At 34.9% G+C, this 24,519-nt stretch overlaps 1 pseudogene; it reads left to right on the top strand.

The window, feature by feature from the left end:
* The first annotated feature begins 5,886 nt into the window (after nt 1–5,886).
* LOC126021969 (small ubiquitin-related modifier 1-like) lies at nt 5,887–6,191 on the top strand (annotated as a pseudogene).
* The last annotated feature ends 18,328 nt before the right edge of the window (nt 6,192–24,519 follow it).

Consider the following 24,519-nt stretch of genomic DNA (forward strand, 5'->3'; position numbering starts at 1 on the left):
AAGAGGGAGACTCACCCGAGTCTCTCGCTGGGGTCCTGCTGCCGGGCAAAGAGGGAGACTGACCCGAGTCTCTCGCTGGGGTCCTGCTGCCGGGCAAAGAGGGAGACTGACCCGAGTCTCTCGCTGGGGTCCTGCTGCCGGGCAAAGAGGAAGACTGACCCGAGTCTCTTGCTGGGGTCCTGCTGCCGGGCAAAGAGGGAGACTGACCCGAGTCTCTTGCTGGGGTCCTGCTGCCGGGCAAAGAGGGAGACTGACCCGAGTCTCTCCTGGGGTCCTGCTGCCGGGCAAAGAGGGAGACTCACTCGAGTCTCTCGCTGGGGCCCTGCTGCCGGGCAAAGAGGGAGACTCAGCCGAGTCTCTTGCTGGGGTCCTGCTGCCGGGCAAAGAGGGAGACTGACCCGAGTCTCTCGCTGGGGTCCTGCTGCCAGGCAAAGAGCGTGTATGAATTTTTGTTAACAATAGTGTTTGTATAGGTAAACTTTGCAATTTATTTAATATATAACCTTACAGGAGCTACTTAACTTCACTGTGACTTAGTGTCTTTTACATAACATTGGTAAGTAATAATGTCTTCTTAACAAAAATTGTTCTCAATTAAACATATATATGTATTTCTTTAAAAAAAACTCTTTAAACTTATTTATTGATTGATTGGTTGGTTGGTTGTCGGGCCACACCCAGAGGTGCTCAGAGTGTGATATATATATGTATATATTATATCTAATTTATATTCCAGGAAATATGTACATATATATTTTAGGATATATATTTCCTAGAAAAGTGCCTACTACATGTAAGTCTTTAATTTTCATTGATTATTAATCTGTTTTGTACAGCAACATTAAAGCATGAGATTCTGAAATATATAGTGAATGAATTTATATAATAAATGTAATGAAATATTTTCCTTGAGCAATAAAACACATAAATTATGTTTTGTAATTACTAATACCAAGACCATAGTGTAAAAATATAAAATTGTACTATTTTCTACTGGTCATTAAAAATAGATATAGTTAATATATTTTATACCTTCTAATAATTTGTAAATTTCAATATTGGAGTTTAGGTATAAATTAATCATACAAAAGAAATTATTATATTTGAGGTTACCATAGTGATACATTTGTTGTTTTTATGCACATGGTTACACATCTCAAAAGCAGCACACTGCCTATGACCCTCCGTAATGTATTTGTTTCACTCTTATTTATTCCCGATTATGACTGCTTTGCTCGTTATTTACATTATTTTTGTTTATTTCATTTTTTAATCTCATTATTTAAGCACCATAATTACAAAAATGTTTGTAGTTGGGTTTTAGTTATAAAGAAAAAACAGCCCTTTCACCAGTGCAACATTCCCACCAGTGATGCCCTACATTTCCCTTCTCCCCCCCACCTTGACTGATTTCAATAAAGGCATTATATTTCTCTCACTCACTACCACTGTCATGAGAGTTGTCACTGTAGTTATTTCTCTAAGTGAACTCACCACTCTTTGTAGTAAGTTTCAAATTGTGGGCCAGTCCTTCCAGCCCTCATATCTATTAACTCTGTATTATTAGAATAATACGTTTTATTTTTCTTAAATTCCAAATAGGAGTTGAGACTATTCTGTATCTATCTCTCTCCCTATGACTTCTTTCATTCATCATAATAGTTTCCATGTCCATTCATATATAGGAAAATTTTATGACTTCATTTTTACTTGTGGTGGCATATTATTCCATTGTATATATGTACAACATATAGGGTAAGGGTTAGGGTTAGGGTTAGTTTCTTTAGTCACTCATCTGTTTCAGGCATCTGGGTTGTTTCCAGAGTCTGGCTATTGTAAAGAACACTGCAATGAAGATAGGCGCACAGAAGGCATTTCTCTGTTGTGTTATTGTGTTCCTAGTGTATATACCTAGGAGTGGTATGGCTGGATCATATGGGAGCTCAATTTTCAGTTTTTTGAGGGATCTCCATATTGTTTTCCATGAAGGCTGGACAAGACAGCTTTCCCACCAGCAGTGAATGAGATTTCCTTTCTCCCCACATCCCCATCATCGCTGTTTGCTCTTGTTCTTGAATGCCAGTCTCTGTGACATGATATGGTAGCTCTTTGTTGTTTTGGTTTGCATCTCCCTGATGATTAGTGATGAGCAATTTTTCATATGCCTTATGGCCATTTGTGTTTCTTCTTCGAGTAAGCATCTGTTCATTTCTTCTCTCCATTATTTGATGGAGTTAGATGTGTTTTCCTAAAAATACCCATGACATTCTTTAAAGAAGTGGATCAAACACTCCTAAAATTTATTTGGAACAATAAACACTCATGAATAGCTAAAGCAATCCCTGGGAAAAGGAATATGGGAGGCACTAATTTCCCCAATTTTAAATTGTACTCCAAAGCAATAGGTATTCTTTTTTTATTGTTTTATTGTGAACAAAGTGAATTACAGGTCTTTTACAGTAATATTTAAGGTATAAAGTGACAATGAATTAGGGGCATTCCCACCACCAGTGTTTTCTTCCCTCCAACTATGTTCCTGGCATGCATATTATATCTTTCTCCTTTGCCACCTGAACTGCTAGTGTAACTGTTTTCCTCTGTGTATAGCTTGTTGTAGATTGGGTATCAATTTTGTTGTAGTTGACTTTGGGTTTGGTGTTTAAATCTGATCATATTTTATTTCTACTCAATGATCATATGACTGTTTGATCCTGGTACCATCCATTTTTCCCCCTCAATTTATGAGGCAGAAAAAGATGATTCAAGTTATGTGGTTCTGTTTGAAAAACAAACAAACAAAAAAAAAAAGAAAACAAAACCAGGAACTACAAAAAAGCACAACAGAAACAACAACAAAAAAAGAGGTAGGAGGGCTGGTGTGGCAAGGTTTTGTGCTTTTTTATTTTTTTATTTTTTTTTTTTGCATAGGCTCAGTAAATATTGGAAAATTAGAAAGGGAGTTTCCTGGGCTTAAGACATATAGGTTTGGAGCTAGAGAGATAGCACAGCGGCAGGGTGTTTGACTTGCAAGCACCTGATGCTATTGTACTGCTATTGTACTAATTTTGCTACAATCAGGGTTTTGGATTGTGTAATATATCTTTGAGTAGTTCATTTACAGTTGGCTTGGTTAGTGCAAATAAAATAATGTGAGGTCATTCTTGCCTGAGAATGTTTTTAGTACTCCCTCCCATATAAATAATAGCTTTGCAGGTAGTAAACTCTAGGTTGGAAGTTTCTTTCATTCAGTGTTTGAATATGTCATTTCACTATCTTCTTGCTTGAATTGTTTCATATGGAAGATCTGGTTTGATTCTTATGTTCCTCCCTTTGTACTTGAGGTTTTTTCCTCCCTTAGTGCTCTAAGGAATTTATCTTTCTCTTTGTTTTTATTGCCATTTGGATTACTATATGTCTTGTTGGTTTATTAGGATCTATTTTATTAGAGACTCCTTTTGCCTTTCGGATTTGCAGCAAAGCCTCTTTCCAGAGGGTGAGAAAGTTTTCTGCTATGATTTCCCTCAATACTTGTTCTCCTTTCCCTGTATCTTCCCCTTTAGGTACTTCTACAATCCCTAGATTATAGGCTGAGAATATCTATGCCCACCCAGTGATTCCTGACTGTGAGAAACTGTGAGCGTTGCCTTGCGTGTTTTTCCACTGTCCTGTCTCTGGAACCTCTTGGGATTGGACCGAAAAGGGCCTAGAAAAATAGGTCTCCCAGAGACTCCAGCAAAGCACGGATGCTCTGCTTTGCTTCATGGCCCAGCACTCTTTCTAACCAATGAACCCCACCACAACACGCAGAAAAAATTACACTATAAGCGTGAAATGGGAAAACCTCGCAAACACCATGCATTGAGAATGAAGATGATAGCGCAGATTACCTAAAAATTCCAATCATCTGATTAACCTCTCATATAAGGAGTTTAGAATAGCAATATGGAAGATGAACAGGGTTTGTGTCTCCATTTCCTTATATCCTCTTTTATTTCTTGAAGCAGGGTTTTGTGTTTTTTTTTATCCATCCTTCACCCCTTTAGTTAAGTTGACTCCAAGGTATTTGAGTTTGTGTGACACTAATGTGAATGGAATTGTTTTATTCATGTCCATTTCTTCTCTATTATTATGTGTGTATAAGAAGAACATTGGCTTTTACATGTTAATTTTGTAGCCTGTCACTTTGCTATATAAATCTATTGTTTCTAAAAGCTTTTTGGTAGAGTTTTTAGGGTTTTCTAAATACAGCATCATGTCATCTGCAAACAGTGAGTGCTTGCCTTCTTCCTTTCCTAACTGGATATCTTGATACCATTTTCTTGCCTAATTGGTATGGCAAATACTTCCAGTACTATATTGAACAATGGTGGTGAGAGGGCTTGCTTATTATTTTAAATGTTATAGACTAGGGCCAAAGTGTTATACTTTGACAATAATCCTTTCATTGTTTTGTTTTATCTTTATGTACCACAAATGTATTAGATCAACCAATATTTGTCCCTTTCCCTGTAATTATTTCACTTAACATTCTACCCTGTACTTCTACTTAAGATGCAACAGACTGGAAGACATCTATTCTTATGATACTATATTTACATAATTTATTTTATGTAAATAAATAACAATATATTTTTATAAATTTACATTTTTTGTTTTGGGGTCACATCTAGCAGTGCTCAGGAGTTACTCCTGGCTCTGCACTAAGAATTTGCTTCTGGCAGGCTCAGGGGGACTATATAGGATGCTGGGAATCAAACACAGGGCATGCTGAATTGGCCAAATACTCTACTGCTGTGCTATAGCTCATCCTCTAAATTTACTACATTTTATTTATTTATATATTTATATATTATTATATTTTTGGTTTGTCATGCCTTAACTCTTTTACTTAATGCTAACTAAATATAAGCAAACAAATATAATTTCAGATTAATTCTTTCTGTGCAGAAGGTTCCTTTTTTATCATATCCACTTCTGTATTGGTTGTTGGCAGTCTCCTTAACATATGCTACTGTAAATAATGTGAGATATTTCACTTTGACTTTAAATATTGATTTAATAATAATAAGTGAAATTGAGCATCTTTTGACCATCTATTGGTCATCAATTGACCATCTATTAGCCATCTGTATGTCCTCTTCAGGAAAATGTTTATTCATCTGCTTTCCATTTTTTTATGGGGCTGCTCTTTTTTGGGGGGCATATCCCATGACATTCAGGGATTACTCCTGCCTATGCATTCAGAAATCACTCTTGGCAAATGCTGGGAACCACATGGGATACCTGGATTTGAAGTCAAGCTGACCCAGTCAGCTCTGCAAGGCAAATGCCAAACCACTCTGCTATTGCTCAAACCCCAGAAGACCACTATTTTGATTTTGTCTTTGTTGAGTTCTGTGTGTAATTTATATTTTGGATATTACCCTCTCTTGGATGAGTTGTCTATAAACATTTTCTCCCATTTAGTAGTTTGTATTTTTGTTCAAGTTCTGTTTGCCATGCAAAAACTTTTAATTTGATGTAGTCATGTTTATTTATTTTTAGTTTTCTTGTCTTGCCAATAGAGTCAAAACATTTATGAAAACTCTGCTTTCTATATCCTGAAGAATTTTTCCTCGGTTTTATTTAACGTATTTTATTAATTCTGTTCAAGGCAAATTCAAGTGCAAGGCAAATTCCCTTCCCACTGTACTATCTTTGCAAAAAAATTCTTTTTGCCTCATGGGTCTAGCTAAGGATTTGTGAGTCTTGTTTATTTTTTTTTAAAGACAGATGTTGGTATTGTGCTGTGATCGGAGACGGTCTGCGCTGTGGAGCCCCAGCGAGGTCGAGGTCCTGCCTGCCTGAGGCCGTGGCCTTGGGGACAGCCAGGGAGCCAGCGCCACCATGTCTGATCAGGACGCAAAACCTTCAACTGAGGACTTGGGAGATAAGAAGGAAGGAGAATACATAAAACTCAAAGCTATTGGACAGGATAGCAGTGAGATTCATTTTAAAGTGAAAATGATCACACATCCAAGAAACTTAAAGAATCTTACTGTCAAAGACAGGGAGTTCCAATGAATTCACTCAGGTTTCTCTTTGAAGGCCAGAGAATTGCTGATAACCACACTCCAGAAGAACTGGGATTGGAGGAAGAAGATGTGATTAAAGTTTAACAGAAACAAACAGGGGATCACTCAAGGATTTAAATATTCTTTTTATTTTTTTCTTTATCCTCAGTCCTTTTTTATTTTTAAAAATAGTTCAAAAAAAGACATCTGGTAATTTGAATTCTAGTGCCCGTTATTCATTATCATTTGTTTTCATTGTGCTGATTTTTGGTGATCAGACCTCAGCCCCTTGACATTGCTCTCCTTTTAGAAATGACGTGTGCACAGATTTACAGATGTTAAACCATCCTTGCATTCCTGAGATGAAACCTTCTTGACCATAGTGAATAATCTTCTTGATGAGGCATTTGGTCCTGTTTGCCAGGATTTTGTTGAGGATATTTGCATCTGTGTTCATCAGGGATTTGGTCTGTAATTTTCTTTTATGGCAGCATCTCTGTCTGGTTTTGATATCAAGGTGATGTTGGCTTCATAAAATCTATTTGGAAATGTTCCCAGTTTTTTAATTTTATGAAAAAGCCTGGCCAGGATTGGTAGTAGTTCTTTTTGAAAGGTTTGAAAGAATTTATTATTGAATCTCTCTGAGTCTGGGCTTTTGTTTTTTGGGGCAGATATTTGATTATTGTTTTAATTCCTTCATTAGTGATGAATGTTTAGATATCCTCCTACATCCTCCTTATTCAACCATGGAAGGTTATAAGAGTCCAATAATTTACCCATTTTTTCCAGGTTCTCGTGTTTGGTGCTATAGAGTTTCTCAAAGTAGTCTTTGATTACTCTCTGAATCTCTGCAATATCTGTAGTGATCTCCCTCTTTTCACTTTTAATATGGGTTTTCAGGTTTCTTTCTCTCTTTGTGAGTTTTGCCAATGTTCTATCAATCTTGTTTATTTTTTCAAAGAACAAACTTCTGCTTTCATTGATATTTTGGATCTCTTTTTTCGGGTTTCCACTTCATTGATTTCTGCTCTAAGCTTTCATATTTCCTTCTGTCTCACTATTTTTGGTTCCTTTTGTTGATCCTTTTCTAATTTTATAAGCTGCATCATTAGACTATTGAGGTATGCCCCTTCTTACTTCCTGATGTGTGCTTGCAAATATATAAATTTTCCTCTCAGTACTGCTTTTACTGTGTCCCATAGATTCTGATAGTTTGTATCTTCATTGTCAATTTTTTCCAGGAAAGTTTTGATTTTATCTTTGTTTTTATCTCGAACCCATTGTTTGTTCAATAGCAGGTTGTTTAATTTCCAGTCATTAAAGTTCTTCTGTGTCCCTTTGTAGTTCACATCAAATTTCCGAGACTTGTGGTCAGCAAAGGTAGCCTGCAAAGTTTCTAACCTCTTGATTTTATAAGGTATGTTTTATGTGACAGGATGTGGTCTATTCTAGAGAATGGCCATGTACATTGGAGAAGAATGTGTAACCAAGTTTCTGGGGTTGGAGTGTCCTCAATATATCTACTAGGCCTTTTTCTTTTATTTCTCTTTTCAGGGCTAGTATATTTTTGTTGGGTTTTAAGCTGGTTGATCTATGAAATGTTGACAGGGCTCTCCCACAATTATTGTGTTATTATTGAGATCCTCTTTCAAATTTGTCAATAATGTACTAGATATTTTGCTGGTCTCTCATTGGGTGTGTATATGTTTAGTAGTGTGATTTCTTCCTGTTGCACATATCTTTGATTAGTATGAAGTGTCCATCTTTGTCCCTTACAACTTTTCTGAGTCTAAAGTTCATGTCATCTGATATTAATATGGCCACCTCAGCTTTTTTAAGGGTGTTGTTTGCTTGGATGATTTTTCTTCAGCCTTTGATTTTGAGTCTATGTTTGTTCTGACTATTCAGGTGTGTTTCTTTTAGGCAGCAGAAGATTGGATTCATCTTTTTTATCCATTTGGCCACTCTGTATCTCTTAATTGGTGCATTTAGTCCATTGACATTGAGGGAGATGATTTCCCTGGGATTTAATGTCATCGGTGTGTATAAGTTTGGTGTGTTTCTTGGTCTGTCTTGAGAAATTAGGTTTTTCAGTTTTTCTTTTAAGGATGGTTTTGTATTTTTAGTTTCTGAGGAGCTGTTTCTTATCTGTGAAGCTATGTATACTTCCTTCAAACTTGAACATAAGTTGGTCTGGGTGCAGTATTCTATGTGAAGCATCCATTTTATTCAGTCTTGTCACAATCATCCACCATTATCTTCTGGCCTTAAGTGTTTCTTGTGACAAGTCTTCTGTAAATCTTAAGGATGCTCCTTTGAATGTAATTTCCTTTTTGATCTTGCTGCTTTCAGTATTCTATCTCTATGTGTTGATTCATCATTGTGATTAAGATGTGTCTTGGGGTGTTTTTCTTTGGGTCTCTTTTAGCTGGTACTCTTCGGGCATACAGGATTTGATTGCATGCAGTCCTTAGCTCTAAATGATTCTCTGTAATGATGTCTTTGACTGTTGATTCTTCCTGGGAATCCTCTTTCTGGGCATCTGGGCAATGGGACGCCAATGATGCTTATATTGTCTCTATTGAGTTTATCAAAGACTTCTATTTTCATCTGTTCACATTCTTTGAGTATTTTTTACATTGTCTGATAGTTTGCCTTAAGGTTCTTTTTCAATCTCTTCTGCTGTATAGAATTGTTCAGCATTTCATCTTCCAGTTCACTGATTCTGTCCTTGGCTGCTGTTACCCTGTTGGAGAGGCTTTCTCTTGAGCTTTTCAGTTGAGCTACCATGTTTTTCAGACCTGTTATTTCAGTTTGAAGTTTTCTAATTTCTGTCTTTGTGTTCTGTTCAGCTAGAGATATGTTTTCTTTGATTTCCATGAGAATACTCTATATTTCTATTCTAAAGTACTTATCTGAGAGATTAATTCAATGGATGATATTTTTTGGGTCATCAGAGTTAGTATCTTCATTCTCTCTGCATGGTGTTTGCCTGAGAGGTTTCCTCATTGTCATGCTTGTAGTGTGATTTTTTTCTGTGTGTTATAGTTGATTTTATTAGTTAGAAAGAGTGCACAGCTGTGAGCAAAGCAGAGAGTCCATACTCTTTTGGAGTCTCTAGGAGAGAGTTTTTGCTGGGCCCTTCTTGGCACTCTCTTGAGATGTTCATGAGACAGAAGAGTAGAGAAACACTTAAAGGCACCTTGTCCTTTCAGTCTCTCTCAGTTGGTGATCTCACAGTGTGGCAGACCACTCTCGCCTGCATTCACAGACAAAGGATTTGCCAGGGCACTCCTAGTAGCCAGTTTTCACTCAGCTTTCTTGGTCTTTCATCTTGGGCACCTCTAGGAGAGAGTTTTTGCTCGGCCCTTCTTGGCTCTCTTAAGAGATGTTCAGGAGACAGAATAGTAGAGAAACATGAAAAGGTGCCAGGTCCCCTCAGTCTCTACCAGTTGGTAATCTCACAGCAGGGCAGACCCCTCCCACCTGCCTTCACAGAAAAGGATCTGCTTTTCTGCTGGGGCAACCCTGGTAGTCGGTTATCATTCTCTCAGTCTTTCTTGGCCTTTTGGCTTTGGCACCTCTAGGAGAGAGTTTTCTTGGCCCTCACAGATGAGGTTCAGGAGACAGAAGAGTAGAGAAACAAAAAGGCAACAGGTTCCCTCAGTCTCTCCCAGTTGGTAATCCCAAGAATTTTATATTTTATTTATAATATTTTGAAAGTATTATTCCATTCACTTATTACTTATAGAGTTTTATTTGGGTAACTTGAAGTGAATTTTACATTATTTACATTATTTTGTAATTTCTCTTGTACTTAAGATTATGTATCTTTGTTACCTCTTTGGTTCTTGCTCTTTTGAGATATCTTGTCTTGGTGTTTTTTTGAGGGTTTTTTTGGGGGGCACTTTTTTCTGCTACTTGAATAATTACAAAAGTTCCCTCAATAGATTAAGAAAGTTCTCAGCTCTTATTTTTTTAACAGTCATTTTCCCCCTTTTTCTTTCTCCTTTCCTTCAGGAATTCCATTGGTCAAAGGTTTTCCTCTTGCTATTGTCTATATAATATCTTAAATTTGCTTCATTTTTTAAGATCGTATTTCCATTACTTTTTGTTGATGATGTCATGGGCCTTGACTTCAGGGTTACTGATCCCATTTTCTGTTTTTTATGTTCTGCTGCTGAGTCCTGCTACACTATTTTCTTTTAACTATTTCATTTCTATATGAATGATTTACTTCATAGTTTTCACCAACACTTCTGCATGTTTATTAACTCTCTCCTGTCTAGCCATTTACTCCTTTCAGTGAACATCAAAGAGATTGTTGCTCTGATGTCATTTTGAAGCAATGTGGAAAGTTCTGACTTATTTGAAGACTTCCTTGAGCATCTACTCCCTCTGTTGAAACAGCTAAAAGTCCTTCGTGTTATCATTAATTCTGGTGTTTCTCAGGTGGTTGAGTTGCAAGAGGTTTAAGCAGTGATGTATTGCACCCTTCACAATATCAGGACAATACTATGATTGGACTCAACTGGCATTAATTGGACTCAACTAGCAAAGACTTAGGGGTGTGGATTTCTTGGCAAAATCTGCAAGGACAGAGTTAGAGCTCTAAAAGAACAGGCTTTGGTGGGGGAGCTGGGTAGAAGGAAATAAGATAGCCTAGTAGCAAGTGTAGGGTGTGGAGTGTGTCAGGAAGCAAAGCATGAGCAGGTCTGAGGTAAAAGTTGAATGGCACGAATATGAAAGAGGAATGAAGCAGCTGATACTCTATTTACCTGAAATAAGAAGCTTAAACTAGGCATAGAGTTAGGTACTAAAAAAGGCAGGGTGACAGGAACAGGAACAGTACTCTGGATACAATTTATCTGTGACAGGGAACTCTGGCATAATTTTTGCTGGTGTTCAGTGATGAAAAATGAATTATGCTCTAACCCAAGGTTGTTTGTAATAAAGATTTAAATTACATTGTTTATTTTTTTCCTATGAAGACATTAGGTAAAACATTTGTGAGGGAGGAGCTATAGGACAGTAGCTGGACAGTAGCTGGATTCAGATGCATAATTTCCATCTGTACCTGAATTATTTGGCAAAGAACACTTAATTTGGCAATTTTAAAAATAATAACAATAAGGCATTGGGTGCTAGGATACTGCTCAGCACTAGAGTTCTAGTAGAGGGTTCGTCTAATTTAATATTTTAGTTAGTGATTTGGATAGAAAGAGAATAAATTGCTTATCTAATCTTCCAGTTTTACAAAGAAGGGCGTTATAATAAATCTCATTGATGATCAACTGGGAACTTAAAAGAGCAGAACAGAAGGGAGGATTGAACTAAAACAAACTGGCTACATTCAGGGATAAATGTAAAAAGATATTTATAGAAATTACAAATGATGAAAATAGTAAAAGTTTTATACAGTGATTAATTATTCAGCCTGATCATTTGCTCAGAGATACAGATATAAAAATTATTCCAGAGAAAAATAAAAATAAATGGGCAATGATTGTTATGTTCATAGAAGCAGAGAGATGAGTATCTAATTAACCTAAACTTAACCTTAACAGGAAGGGACAACTAAAGTTATCCCAGTGAAATAAAATGTTAAACTGAGAAGAGTTGAATTACAGCCATATGAAGTATGAAGCAGCACACCAATAAAAACTAGTATGTTGTGTGCAGAAAAACAGGAGCAGTGGGGACAGAATGTGGAGACAGAAACAATGAGACTATAGAAGCAGACTGAACTAAGAAGACCTGATTTGAATCAAGACAATATTTTTTGAAATGGGCATGAAAATTAAAGAAAAGATTTAACCAAGAAATGGCATGCTCAGATTCGCATTTCATGTGAATAACTTGGGAAGTAAAATGAAGGACAATTGTGTTGGATGACAAGAAAAAAAAGGAAGAGAAGACAAAATCTTTAATTAGCTTAGTGTCACCGCAAGTACTCAAGGCTTTGATAAGGAGACTAGCAGGCCAAGATATTGTGAAGGTAGACAAAGAACTACAGGGTCAAACAGAAAATGTCTTGATTTAAGAAAGAAAAAAATGAAGTATCAATTGTCACCCAAGTAATGACTTTAAAATGATCTTTGAATTTAAGATAGACAAATTTAAACCAATTCTTAATAAAATAATTTTAGAAGATTGTAAATATAAAAAACAAATCAAAATATATTTAAAAAAATAAATAAGTGAAATATAAACCGTATGAAAAATACTTGGTGCAAAAATGAAAGGGAAGAATTTAGGTAGGTAGTAACTACATGAAAATTTTGTTTATTTAATAATGGAAGAAATTTTAAAAACTCTAAAAGACAGAAGTGGTAGGACCAATTTTTAAAAAGTGGGAAAAAAGTGATACAAGTTCCCTGTGGAAGAATAATTTCATAGTTGGAGAGGTTAGCTTTGACCAAAACATAATCATTCTAATGCTGTAGAAAATGAAAAGTAAATGAGAATAAGTCATGGTTAAATATCTAGGTAAGGTGTTTAAAAAATTAGAGGGAAATAATTTTATTAGTTGAATAATTATATAAGTCTTATACATCTTTTCTTGTTTTAAAGGACAATATTATAAGAGTTTAGTGTCCTGACTTGACAAACTTCTGAAAAAAGATCCCAAAAACAACAAGATGACAGAACTGCTAAAAAAAAAATATGGTAAAAAAATCATTAGCATTGAGTAAAAATAAAAAGTAATCAGACTTAAATACCCAACTCAAAGTTAATGATAATAGAATTCAGAGAACCAAACCACAACAAGCAATACACAAAAGGTACCTGTTGCACTAGCAGCTCAGGAGGCTAAGAGTGGAGGTATAGAATGCATGCTGGGATCAGTGGCAGAAGGAGGTTGTCACTATTAGTGGAAATTTTCCTAATTCACTCTAAGTACCTTAAATATAACTGTGAAAGACTTGTAATTCACATTGATCTCAATAAAAATTTAAAAGTATATATGGTAATAATATACTTTCAGACTACATTTAAATTAAAATTGAATTATGTTCAATTTTGAATGGCCACACAAAAATTATATTATAAAATCAGGTCATGTTCAGAAAAAGGATGTGAAATTATTGTAATGCCATAAATCTAATAATCAAAAACCAGTTAAAAGAGGTTAGTAGTCTTTATTCTAAGAGAATTGTAGAAATAAAACTATCATAGACCATAGAAAAAATATTTTTTCAAAGAGTTTCCTTAAGTAGAAATAGATGTGACAAAGAGGTGTTTTGTTATATTTTAAAGAAAGATTATCTCTAATACAGCCACACAACTCCCTGTCACTAAAATTATGTAAGTACTTGCAGTAAAAATATGTCAGAAAATTTGTAATAGGAATCCTTTAATTTGGAAAAAAAAAAGTGCATAGTATTGAATTCTAAGTTGCCATGATTCTACTCTGAGATATAATTTAAAATATACTTGATAGGTTATTAAACTTATCAGGTTTAGGGTCCAATAATTTATAAAAGCTTTGTAACAGGAAAGCAGATCAAATGTCAAGTTTAAGGATTACAGTATTAAGATTTGACACTAAAATTTATAAATGGATTCAACTGATATGTCTCTGAAATAAAGAACTGGTTCCAAGAACTAAAATTAAACCTCTAGGAATACTAGTTAAGGAAGATGACTGAAAGCTTGCCAGGACCTGAAACAAAATGTGAAAGAAACGGCAACTAACAAACTTCTAACCTACAGGGACAGAGTTAATATGTATGCAAGTGTGAGAAGAGAAAGTCAAAGGAGCAAGGAAATAAACAAATATTATTTATTTAAGTATCTAAACAAGTTTAGAAAGGAAATGAAGTTGTTGTGACACAAAAGGATCCCAAACAACCAGGGAAACAAACATAGTTATAGGTTTTCTTCTCCATACAAAAGTAAGGCACTTCTACTTGATATTATTTTCCAGGTTACTTGGTGGTGGGGAGGGTGTGCTTTTACCATAAATATATTAATGATTTACACCCACAATAAAAAATATATTGAATTATACATAAAAATAAGCATTATAATATCTGTTGAATAGAGGAGAAAGCCAATATGAGAGGTAAAATATTGCCCTCAAAGTAAGTGTTCACTATCAACCAATGAGGTGATTATAACTAGCTAAAAATAAGTAAGACTAACAAGCAGAAAATAGAAATCCATTAAAAATATAATGGTATTATAAGTTGTAAGGCTTCAAGAAGTAATGAACTAGGAATTGGAGGAGCTCAAAAGTCTGTTTTTGACAAATTCCCAGATGATATCCATGCCAGCATGAACAACATCCCAAATACTATCTTATTTAGTTTTGCCATTACTCTCTGGGGAAGACATTATCATTTCCATTGTTCTGAAGTAAAGCAAAGTTAAGAAAGAACTTTAACACACTAACTTGTATAGCATTAAAAAAGGAGGAAATAATTTGATCCTAAGAATGCCAAATTGTATGTTTATCTCTCTTAGCAATTAAGTGTAGAGTTAATGACCTATAAATGAAACAATTTAATAAAAATAAATATTAATGACACAATACTAATTTCATTTAATGACAAAACTAGCAAAAATAAATTTTATTGTAAAAGATTATATTTTCATATTGCAAGAAATAAACTACTTTACTTATATGTTTAGTATTCTTTTCATATCAAAAAATATAACAAATTAAAATAGCATTAGAAAATAGGTTAATTAAATTTTCTATATAGACTTTTCAACTCCTTTTAGCCTACACCTTATAATAGCAGTAATAATTGTCTTGAAACACGTAAGGTTTTACACAACATAAATAAATATCTTTGTGTAATTTTTGTTTGTCAAACTAAGGAAATTCTTTTGTTCTCTATAAATTTTAGTAAATCTTTACCAAGTAATGGTCAAGATAATCATGCTGTTTATCCAAACAATTTATCATCTCATTTAACATTAGTTTTGTCCTCTAGTAACTTGGTACAAAACAAGTTTTTTTATATTTAAATTAAATAACCACATATAATTTCAAAACAGCAAATATTATTGATTTGAATGCAATAATAAATAATGGTTTCTAGAGAGGTGTGGTTAGAAGAATTGGGTAAGAAGACAAATTGCACCTAATAGTCTCTGAGTTCTAACGTATAACTTAGCAATTATAGAAAAAAGTTCTGCTGTCTTTATAAACTTCAAAGTACCTAAGATATTAGATCTTAATTGTTCTTGTCACAGAAAAGTGATTATATGTTTGTGACCTGATGGAGGTATTAATTAACATTTTATTGGTAATCATAATATAATAGATGTGGGTATCAAATCAACACTATCAATATTAAACAAACACATTCTGATATGTCATTATCTCTCAGTAAAAATAAGTTATCTCATATACATTAATAACCACTTGCAAATAAATAAAACTGAAAAAGGATGCAACCATATTATAAAGAAGACTTCAAGTAAACAGATAGAACTTTTGGGGGAATATATAGCAAGTAAACTGAAAATAAAAGTCAAGGTTGGAATGATAGTGCAGCAGAGAAGTCACATGGGAAGTCTCATGGCTAATCTGGCACCCTAAATGGTGTGCAAAACCAGCAGTGAACAGAGTGAGGACTCCCAAGCACTAACAGGAGTGGCCCCAAACAAACAAACAAACAAAAATAATAAAGCCAGGAACTTTTGAGCAACTTTCCACTATAAGACTCATACGTATAAAGCCCATTCTGGAACCTGAGATCAGTCAGTGGCAAAGAACTTGCCTTGCCAGGGTGTGGTCTCATGAGTTCCATTTTCAGTGATGCCCATGTGTGCCACGCATGAACCTGAGAGCTGCTTGCACCTCTAATGTTGGGTGATCCCTCACCTCATATTTCCATAGTGATTACCAGAACTACGTATGTGCAAATTAAACTGACAAGCAAGTAGAAAAGCCAAGAGTTTGATGCTCAGGCCAACCCATGTGTGAATACCACAACTAAAAATGCAACTCCAATAAGCACCACAAATAATATTCAAGTAAAACATGCAAAAAATGTGTGCCATTCCCTCTCTCATTATTACAATATTAACTGATGAACAAGAGGGGAAAGGGAGTTAATTAAAGATTTATAATAAGTTTGGATAAACATTTATTTAGCCAGCATTTGGGCACCCATTGGATACGAAACTGGATGCTACCATTGATTCATTCCATCCACCCTTATCAAAAAACTACTTCTGTCTGCACCACCCCTCCAAAACTTGATAGGGACAAGTATGATTTAGTATAACTTTTTTGCAGAGTTTATATTCCAAACAGCAACCTAATTCAATGGTCTTGCTGTTGGTGAAACCACCCTAATTGACCCAGTTAAGGGAAATCACCGTGCTGGTGTGATAAAACAGGGACATGAACCATCCAGTAGGTAATTATGATGTTGCCAACATGTTCACACAGTTTCATTTAATCACACTCATCTGTAGGTCATTAGTAATTCTACATTACTCATGCAAACCCTGAGAAGCAAAGACTTCCATCCCACAGAGTTCTCAAAACCGGAGGGAGTTTAAAGGCCAGGGTTAAAATCCATATTTGAGCACCTGGATTGTTATTGAGAGCAAACACAGTTAGATGGAATTGTTTCCAAGTTCCGCATTGCAACTATCAGCTACCACTGTCTACCTTGCTCACTCTCACTCTGCTTTCTTTTCAAAACTCACCAGTCATTTCATCCTCTCCTATGCTATGCTGATGACTCCCACATGTAAACTTAACTGTGGAATGTAGAATGCAAAGACAGAAACTAAAGTATCACTGTTAAAGCATTATAAGTCTTAGCATTTCCTAGAGAGCAATTAGCAATCTTATGTGCAGATTTAAATATCTAAAAAAATAAAAGTGGATGGGACTCAGGGGCCGAGTGGTCTCAGGTGCATTGAGTGGGGAAAACAATCAGATCTAAATACAAGCCAAAGTCAAGGACAGTAAAATCACAAGACCCAAACTATAAAAAGCTAAATACAAATGGACCTGTTACACTAGTAGTCCAGTAGGCTAAGGATGGAGGTTTGGGATGCATGCTGGAAATTCTGGTGAAGGGAATGACCCTAATTCACTGCCATTATATACCTGAAATAAACTGTGAAAGACTTGTAATTTAATGTGGTCTCAATAAAGAATTTTAAGAATTAAATATGTCTAGCAGCCCAATATCAGTAAAAAACATTGCAAGATATTGACAGAAAAGTTTTAAATGCAGGAATCTTTGCAAAGCCCTAAAAGACCAAACGTCATAGAAGAAATGCACTGTAATTCTAAACAATAAAAAAAAGGCTTTGTTAGTTGTATTTTTAAAACATTATGTTCGTTTGAGTGGTTAACAGCTATACCCAACACTGCTCGAGGTTTATAACTGACTCTGACCTCAGAGATTACTCCTGGTAATGCTGGGGGCTAGATAAGGCCAGGGAATGAACTGCGGCTGGCCAAGCACAAGGCAAGTGCCTTAACCCTTGTACTATCTCCTCCTCTTTCCAGATGCAGGTTTTTTAAAGTATCTCTGGTGTGAACTCATTTACATAGAGAAAAAGAAATAGAGACAAAGGTAGCTGTTAAAAATAGAATGTTGCTGCATTCAAAATAGTAATTCCCACCCCCTGCTCTTTGCCTTTTTTTTTTTTTAAAGCCATGTGTATTTATTGCTTAGATAATCAGGAAGTAAAATAAAAGCAAGGAACAAATACACCTCTGAGACAAGCCCTTACTCCAACACTATGAACTGCATCCTGAAGAGAGATGAGGGTGATGCTGTACCTTCCAAATATTGCTCCCAGAGACAATATAACTTCTTTCCAATGCCTACATTTTGGTGGATAGTGGTGGAGCACTCTGCTGTGAGTTGAAGGTATTTGTTTCTGATTAAAAAAAGTCACAATATACTAACAAGCTCCTTTCTTTCTTCTACTCTCTCCATTGACCAAGCAAGATAAAAGCTTTCAAATGGGTGAATGAAAGCATTGGATACTAGGATTCTGCAGCCTTGGGTCTGTATCTCTCATGAGAATCCAATTCCTATACAATCTAAAAAAAAATGGAATTCAAAGTTCGGAACGTGAACAAAACATAGTCTAAAACTGTTTCCATTTACTATATAGGCATTGGGTTTCCTTTCTAAACATCCACATACCTTACAAAAACAAATTGTTACTAATTTAAAAGACAATTCCTCTCCATAGATCCTCTATTATTACTATCTCTCCCCCAACAAACGTATAATACACATTTTAACCAGCAGGAAAAGTTCATATTGTCTCTTCTAAAAAATGAAAATTGCTCATTTTCATTCTGCTGTGGCATGGTTCAAGTTAATGAGGTGCTAATGTGATATTAAAGTAGTAACTCCTGCAGTTCTAACTGCCATCACAGGGCAGTTGCCATCACAATGGTATTACTAAAGACTGGGATTTTACTTGATTTCCATAAGAAAATGGTAGCAGAGACTCATCACATGATAATCATGGTAGCTTAGTAGCTTCTTTATTTGTTTTAGAGAACAGAACGGGTTCATTCACAAAGAATTAAGTGATAAAATGAGCCATAATGTAATTGACATTGGTATGTAGCCATTTCTTTTTTGAATTTCACAATAAATAAATGGAGAATTTTTAAGCTTGTAGAAAATAAGAACCTATGTGGATAATAATATGATTTATTATTTTGAGGGTGAGCTTTTTGTGAAGGATTAGTACTTATTAGATGTATTCCTTTAACCTCAAAAATAAGTATTAATATTAGAACATGCACGTTTTCTCTTTAATTTGAAACCTAAAGACTATTTATACAATCTGTTATTGAAATATCCAGGATTTCCTGAATTCTGAAAACTTTTGTGTCATCAGACAATTCAGAGTTTTGCTGAATTTAGGCAGAACAGTAAAACACTTCCTTAAAAAACAAAAGCTGATGTCTTTTATTTGAAGTTTCATGGGCTCTTTTGGCTTAATCAAGAGGACTAGTTATGTAATCAAGAAATAGGAATTGAAATGTTTGTCTTAGACACTTAATAGCTAGATAATTTTCTCTTTTAAAAATTTGTAAATTTAATTAAAGAACCAGGATTTACAAAATCATTGATAATTAAGTTTTGTGCTAGATCATTTTCTTCGAGGTAAGTTCCATTTTCACACATATAAAATGACACTCACTCAAGAGTTATTTGAAGATGCAAATATGACCAAACTTTAATAAATTAAAGCAGACTAAAAAATTGCCCACAATTCTAACTAATCATTTTTATTTCAGGAATTCTATTTTGAACGTGAGCTTTTGAAATAAAATAAAGGCTTAATATATATAAAATACTTACAGTCTGTGTTTTTCAGCTATAGTCATAAAATTTTTAGGAACCTAATAGAAAGTTCTATAGATCTGCCAAGCTAAAATAAAATATTTATTTCGTTTTAAATATAAAGAATTTTGGTTGGATCACTATATTTATTGGTGCAAATGAATAAGGCCAATCAATTGCTTTCCTTGTGGAAATTATTGTTTGAGTCCATTCTACATGAAATAGAACAAATTATTGCTTTAATATTTTTGTTTTGGCTTGATTTGGGGGCCACACCCAGTGACACTCAGGGGTTACTCCTGGCTATGCCCTCAGAAATCTCTCCTGGCTTGGGGGATCATATGGCATGCTGGGGGATGGAACTGAGGTTTGTCCTAGGCTAGCGCAGGCAAGGCAGATGCCTTACCGCTTGCACCACCGCTCTGGCCCCTGATTTAATATTTTTAGATTTGTTTTATTTGGGGGGGGTCGCACGAAGCAGTGCTCAGGGGTTACTCCTAGATCTATGTTCATAAATTGCTCCTGGCAGGCTCGGGGGACCATATGGGATGCCAAGATTTGAACCACCGTACTTCTGCATGCAAGGCAAATCCCCGGCCTTCATGCTATCTCTCTGGCCCTAATTTAATATTTTTAAAGACATATATCTGGCCAACATTCTGGAGGTGATTGTGGTACTGAAACATTCTATGCTTGTATCATTAATATAACAGTATTTTAAATCACAGTCCCCAAATGAAGACAGAAAAAAAAAAGGAAAATAAAGTCATCTAGCTGATATACTATACAAACATTAATAAAGCAGTAGAAATTATCCCAAAGCATTAAGCAATAATGTGCTTATATTTGCTGAGTACAGGGCATTTTATAAGGTCTCAAGGAGCTATAAGAGGGGTTTGATTGGGAAATAAATTGCACTCAGCCCATTCAGAACGGATGGTGGTTCAAATGCTGGCATCTCGTGTGGTCCACCGTGCCTGCCAGGAGCAATTTCTGAGCACAGAGCCAGGAGTAACTCCTGAGTGCTGCTGGGTGACTCAAAAACCAAAAGAAAAAATAGAAAAGAAAAAAAAAGAAAGAAACAAACTCCATTTCCTGTCTCTTTATTCAATCCCACCAGCTCTGCTTGTCTAACTTCCAAACAATGACCTTCCCTTTGTGTAAGAATTCATTTACACAAAGGGTTGTGTATAAAAAGGTTGCTATAAAAATATTTAAATAGTTGAACTAGTTCAGTGTTCTTACTTTAGAAATGAGACAATCAAGCCAAAAAAGGGTGGCACAAATCACCTAAGATTCTTCAAAAGTCATTCCTAAAATCAGAGCCAGAAAAAAAATGTGTCCGGACATCCAAGCCAACTTATTCCTGCCTCTTTGTTCTTTTGATAATACAATTAATTCCTTTCATGTGCTGAATGCTGATAACCAGGCTAATTTTTTTATATATTGATTAATGACTTCAGCAAATACTCCAATACCTTCCTCCATTTGAAGATGAAGTTCAAGACTATTGAACATGGCTTAAGCAACAGTACAGCAGATAGGAGACTAACACAAGTTCAGTTCTCAGCATCCTTTATGGTTTCTGATACCCATTCCTGAGCATAAAATCAAAGCAAGATCTAAGCACTAGTTGGTTTGGCCAAAAAAAAAAAAATTAAAAATGGATGTGAGTAGCATGCAAACCTTTGCAAACCTACATTTAAATATAGCCTGAGGCATTTAAATCTGGCTTGATTCCAAATTTTGTACATGTTTTTGCTAAGTGTGATTAAACTTCAATGCTTTGTTAACCCTTGAAACCCATGTGACGTGGAAAGACAACTAAGTGAATAGTGAATAGATGCTAACTGTTGGCTCTTTAATTTATTGAAATTGAGGCAAAGTGGAAATGCCAAATAAAAACATTATTTGAGATATGATTATCTATTTTGAGCATGGAATTATCATTTATCACCTATTTTGTGTTGGTTCTGTGTTTTATTCAAATGAAAATTTGGCTTTTACATTCTCCACTGTATAAGTTAGTATGGATTTTTATGTTATTAATCTACTTGTTTGTTCAAAAGTTCTACTGCTTATATTTCAAAGAAAATTTGTCAGTGTAGTACACTATAAAGGTGAATATTGTAAAGATATTTCCCCATTGTTAATATCATTTATCAGGTTTCCTGTGTAAAAAAATTTTTTTGCCTCATGTGTCCTATAACATAAGTAGCAATGTGGTTTCTAGTATAATTATGACATATCATTGTTTTTGTCCTCTTTGATTTTTAATCAAAATAAATCTGTAGTTTACATATAGAATGTGAAGGTAATTTAAGGTGTGGAGTGTCTAAAAAAATCTCTCTAATGTAAAAATACTATTCCAGGCAGACCTAAACAGGCTATAAAAGAAAAATGATCTATAAAAATAAAAATCAAATTAAGGAGGCAGAGAGTACAATGGATGAACTTTGGCTTACACATGGCAAACGCCTGTTCAATTCCCTGCACCACTATGTTTCCCAATTACTACCTGAGCACAGAAAGAGCAGTAGGAGTAAAGCATGACTATTTGGTTTTTTTAAATATTATTATTTCATTTAAATGCTATGCTTTACATAGTTGCTCATAATATATTTGTTGCTACCAGTCAATCCAATTTATTTTCCAGCACCAATCCAATTACCAGTACAAAATTTCTTCCATTATTGTCCCCAGATATTCACCTATCCCCAAGAGCACCCCCTTGGCAGACACAAAATAATTTACTTTATATTACTTGCTCACAACCAAGTGGTAATGGGATTAGAAAAAAACTACAGCAAAATAAAAATTGTGAAACTATTATTATGTCTTTCAATGGGATCATTAAGTCATTCAGTTCAGCTGCTAGTTGAGTATTCTGTGCTATTGGTCTTGTTTGTTAACCTTAGGTGGCGTCTATGACACTTTGATGTCTAACTTGCTGTGTTCCTTCTGGGTGTTAGTATTAAAATATTTGGAGATGTTACAGAGTCTCAGACATGCTCCCGAAATATGAAGTTCTGTTATAGTATCAGATGTGTCAGATGTGACCGTGACTGCCAGGGATTCCAGGAAGGGCTGCCCACATTCTGAGTGGTTCAGTTTTAAAGTTATTGAATGTGATAAATTAATCCAGATCAGCTCCCTTTTTATTCCTATGCAACGCCTTAAACATGTCAATATCATCTCATGAGAAGTCACCTGTGATTATTATGCTTTCAATTTCCTCTCTCTGATCTTCATTTCATTTTCCATTGTGTTAAACTATATAATCTAACCCGTGGTGTTATATGCTCTGTTCCATTTTTTTAAATTATGTCCACCCTTCTCTTTTTTGAGTGTATCACTTTGGATTATTTATTGTACTATTGTTAAATTTAGTAATCATTAGTCTACTGTTAGCTCATCAAAGACTATTATTATATATACATGTACATATATAATAAACAGGGAGCCAACGTTTAGAAAATTAAAAAATGCATGAACAAAATGTATACATCCAGAACTAAAAAATTAAACCAGTACAAGTAGAAAATTTTTGTTCCTGTATTCAGCATACAAGAATACAGGAATCAAAAAACAGAAGGCAAATTATATCAAGTGTGGAGTCATAAATAATGAGATGTGAGTCTCTACCATAAACAAAGTATTGAAGATATTCAAATTTAAAGATACTAAGAAAACAATAAAAAAAAAAACCTATGTCTTTGAGTTTTATGAACAAAGCAGCCTTTTAAGAGTACTATGACAAAATAACCTTTTAAGAAAATGTGTCTCGGCCCGGTTTGAGACCGAACAAAAGGGAGACAAATCAGAAACAAAGAAATTAAGTATTTGATTATCACCATAGGTTCAGAGTAAAGAAGTCAAGACCTAGATTAGTATGTGGTGGGGGTGGAGGAGATGAGAACAATTTGGGAGACACTGTAGAGAAAGAATTTCTAAGACTGGTTGGCTGATTCCATAACAGAGGGGAGGGAAAAAGAGAAATCAAATATGCAAAGCTTCATGCTGGGATAATAGTAGTGCAATTTTCTCACCAGTGTCTTCAATTCTTCTCTTTGTAAGAGCTCTCTCTCTCTCTCTCTCTCTCTCTCTCTCTCTCTCTCTCTCTCTCTCTCTCTCTCTCTTTCTCTCTCTCTCTCTCTCTCTCTCCTCTCTGTTTTTAAATTTATCCTGCCTAAATTAACATAAATGTTTGGAAAAGGTAGAAAACAAATCCTCAAAATGTTTTTGAGGTAAACCATTTCTGAAATATGAACCTGTTCACCAGCTAAAACCCAGTTGGTATTCAAACTGTGGCTTAAACACTCTGTCCAAACATGACAGATGTTGGTATTAATTGATACACAAGTTTTATTTTTTGTCAGCTTCAATAAACAAAATTTTCTTGAATTATGCTTTATTAAATACACTGACCAAATCCTGGCAATACCTATAGACCTCTATAAGGTTAACTGAAAATTAAACTCTTGGCCTTCAAGAAACAAGAAAAGAAAGAAAAGTAAAGAAAAAATGTAGATAAAACTTATTCTAAAAAATGTTTGTACCCCTTTCACCAGCCTCCATAGAATTTTTAATGGCTTTTAAAAATGTAAAAGAGTATAAAAACATACACATAAAAAAACAGAAAACATTTTTATAGTATTTCCTCTTATCTTTCTTCCTAATATTTCTCATTATCTTTTAATGTAGACTATAGTATTCATTTCAGAGAAACATGGCAAGATAGACTTATTTGCAACTTTTTTTCCTAACAGTTAGACATTTTACAAATAACTCTTTAACACATCTGGAATTAAGAAAAGGAAATTTACTTTTCATCAAACGTGGTTTATAATATAAGCCACATATACTGAATAATTACTTCCTTGTAACCGATTTACATTATATATTTAGTCTGGTTCATTAACCTTAAAAGATCCAGCTACCCAAACACCAGCTATAAATCCCTAACTTCTGCTCTGTGTCCATTGTAAACCTGCTCTCTCTCTCATCTGAGACCTTGGCCAAATGCTTTGAACTTCTATTCCCTTCTGTTTACAAGCATCACTTTTCTTTTCTGTTCTGCAATAAGCATATGTTGTGGGCTGCCTTTTAATCTAGCACTTCACTTGGTTTCTTTAACCCCTCAGTCCACTGTTGTCTTCAAC

The sequence above is a fragment of the Suncus etruscus genome, chromosome 11, assembly GCF_024139225.1.
Source record: "Suncus etruscus isolate mSunEtr1 chromosome 11, mSunEtr1.pri.cur, whole genome shotgun sequence".
Lineage (NCBI taxonomy): Eukaryota > Metazoa > Chordata > Mammalia > Eulipotyphla > Soricidae > Suncus > Suncus etruscus.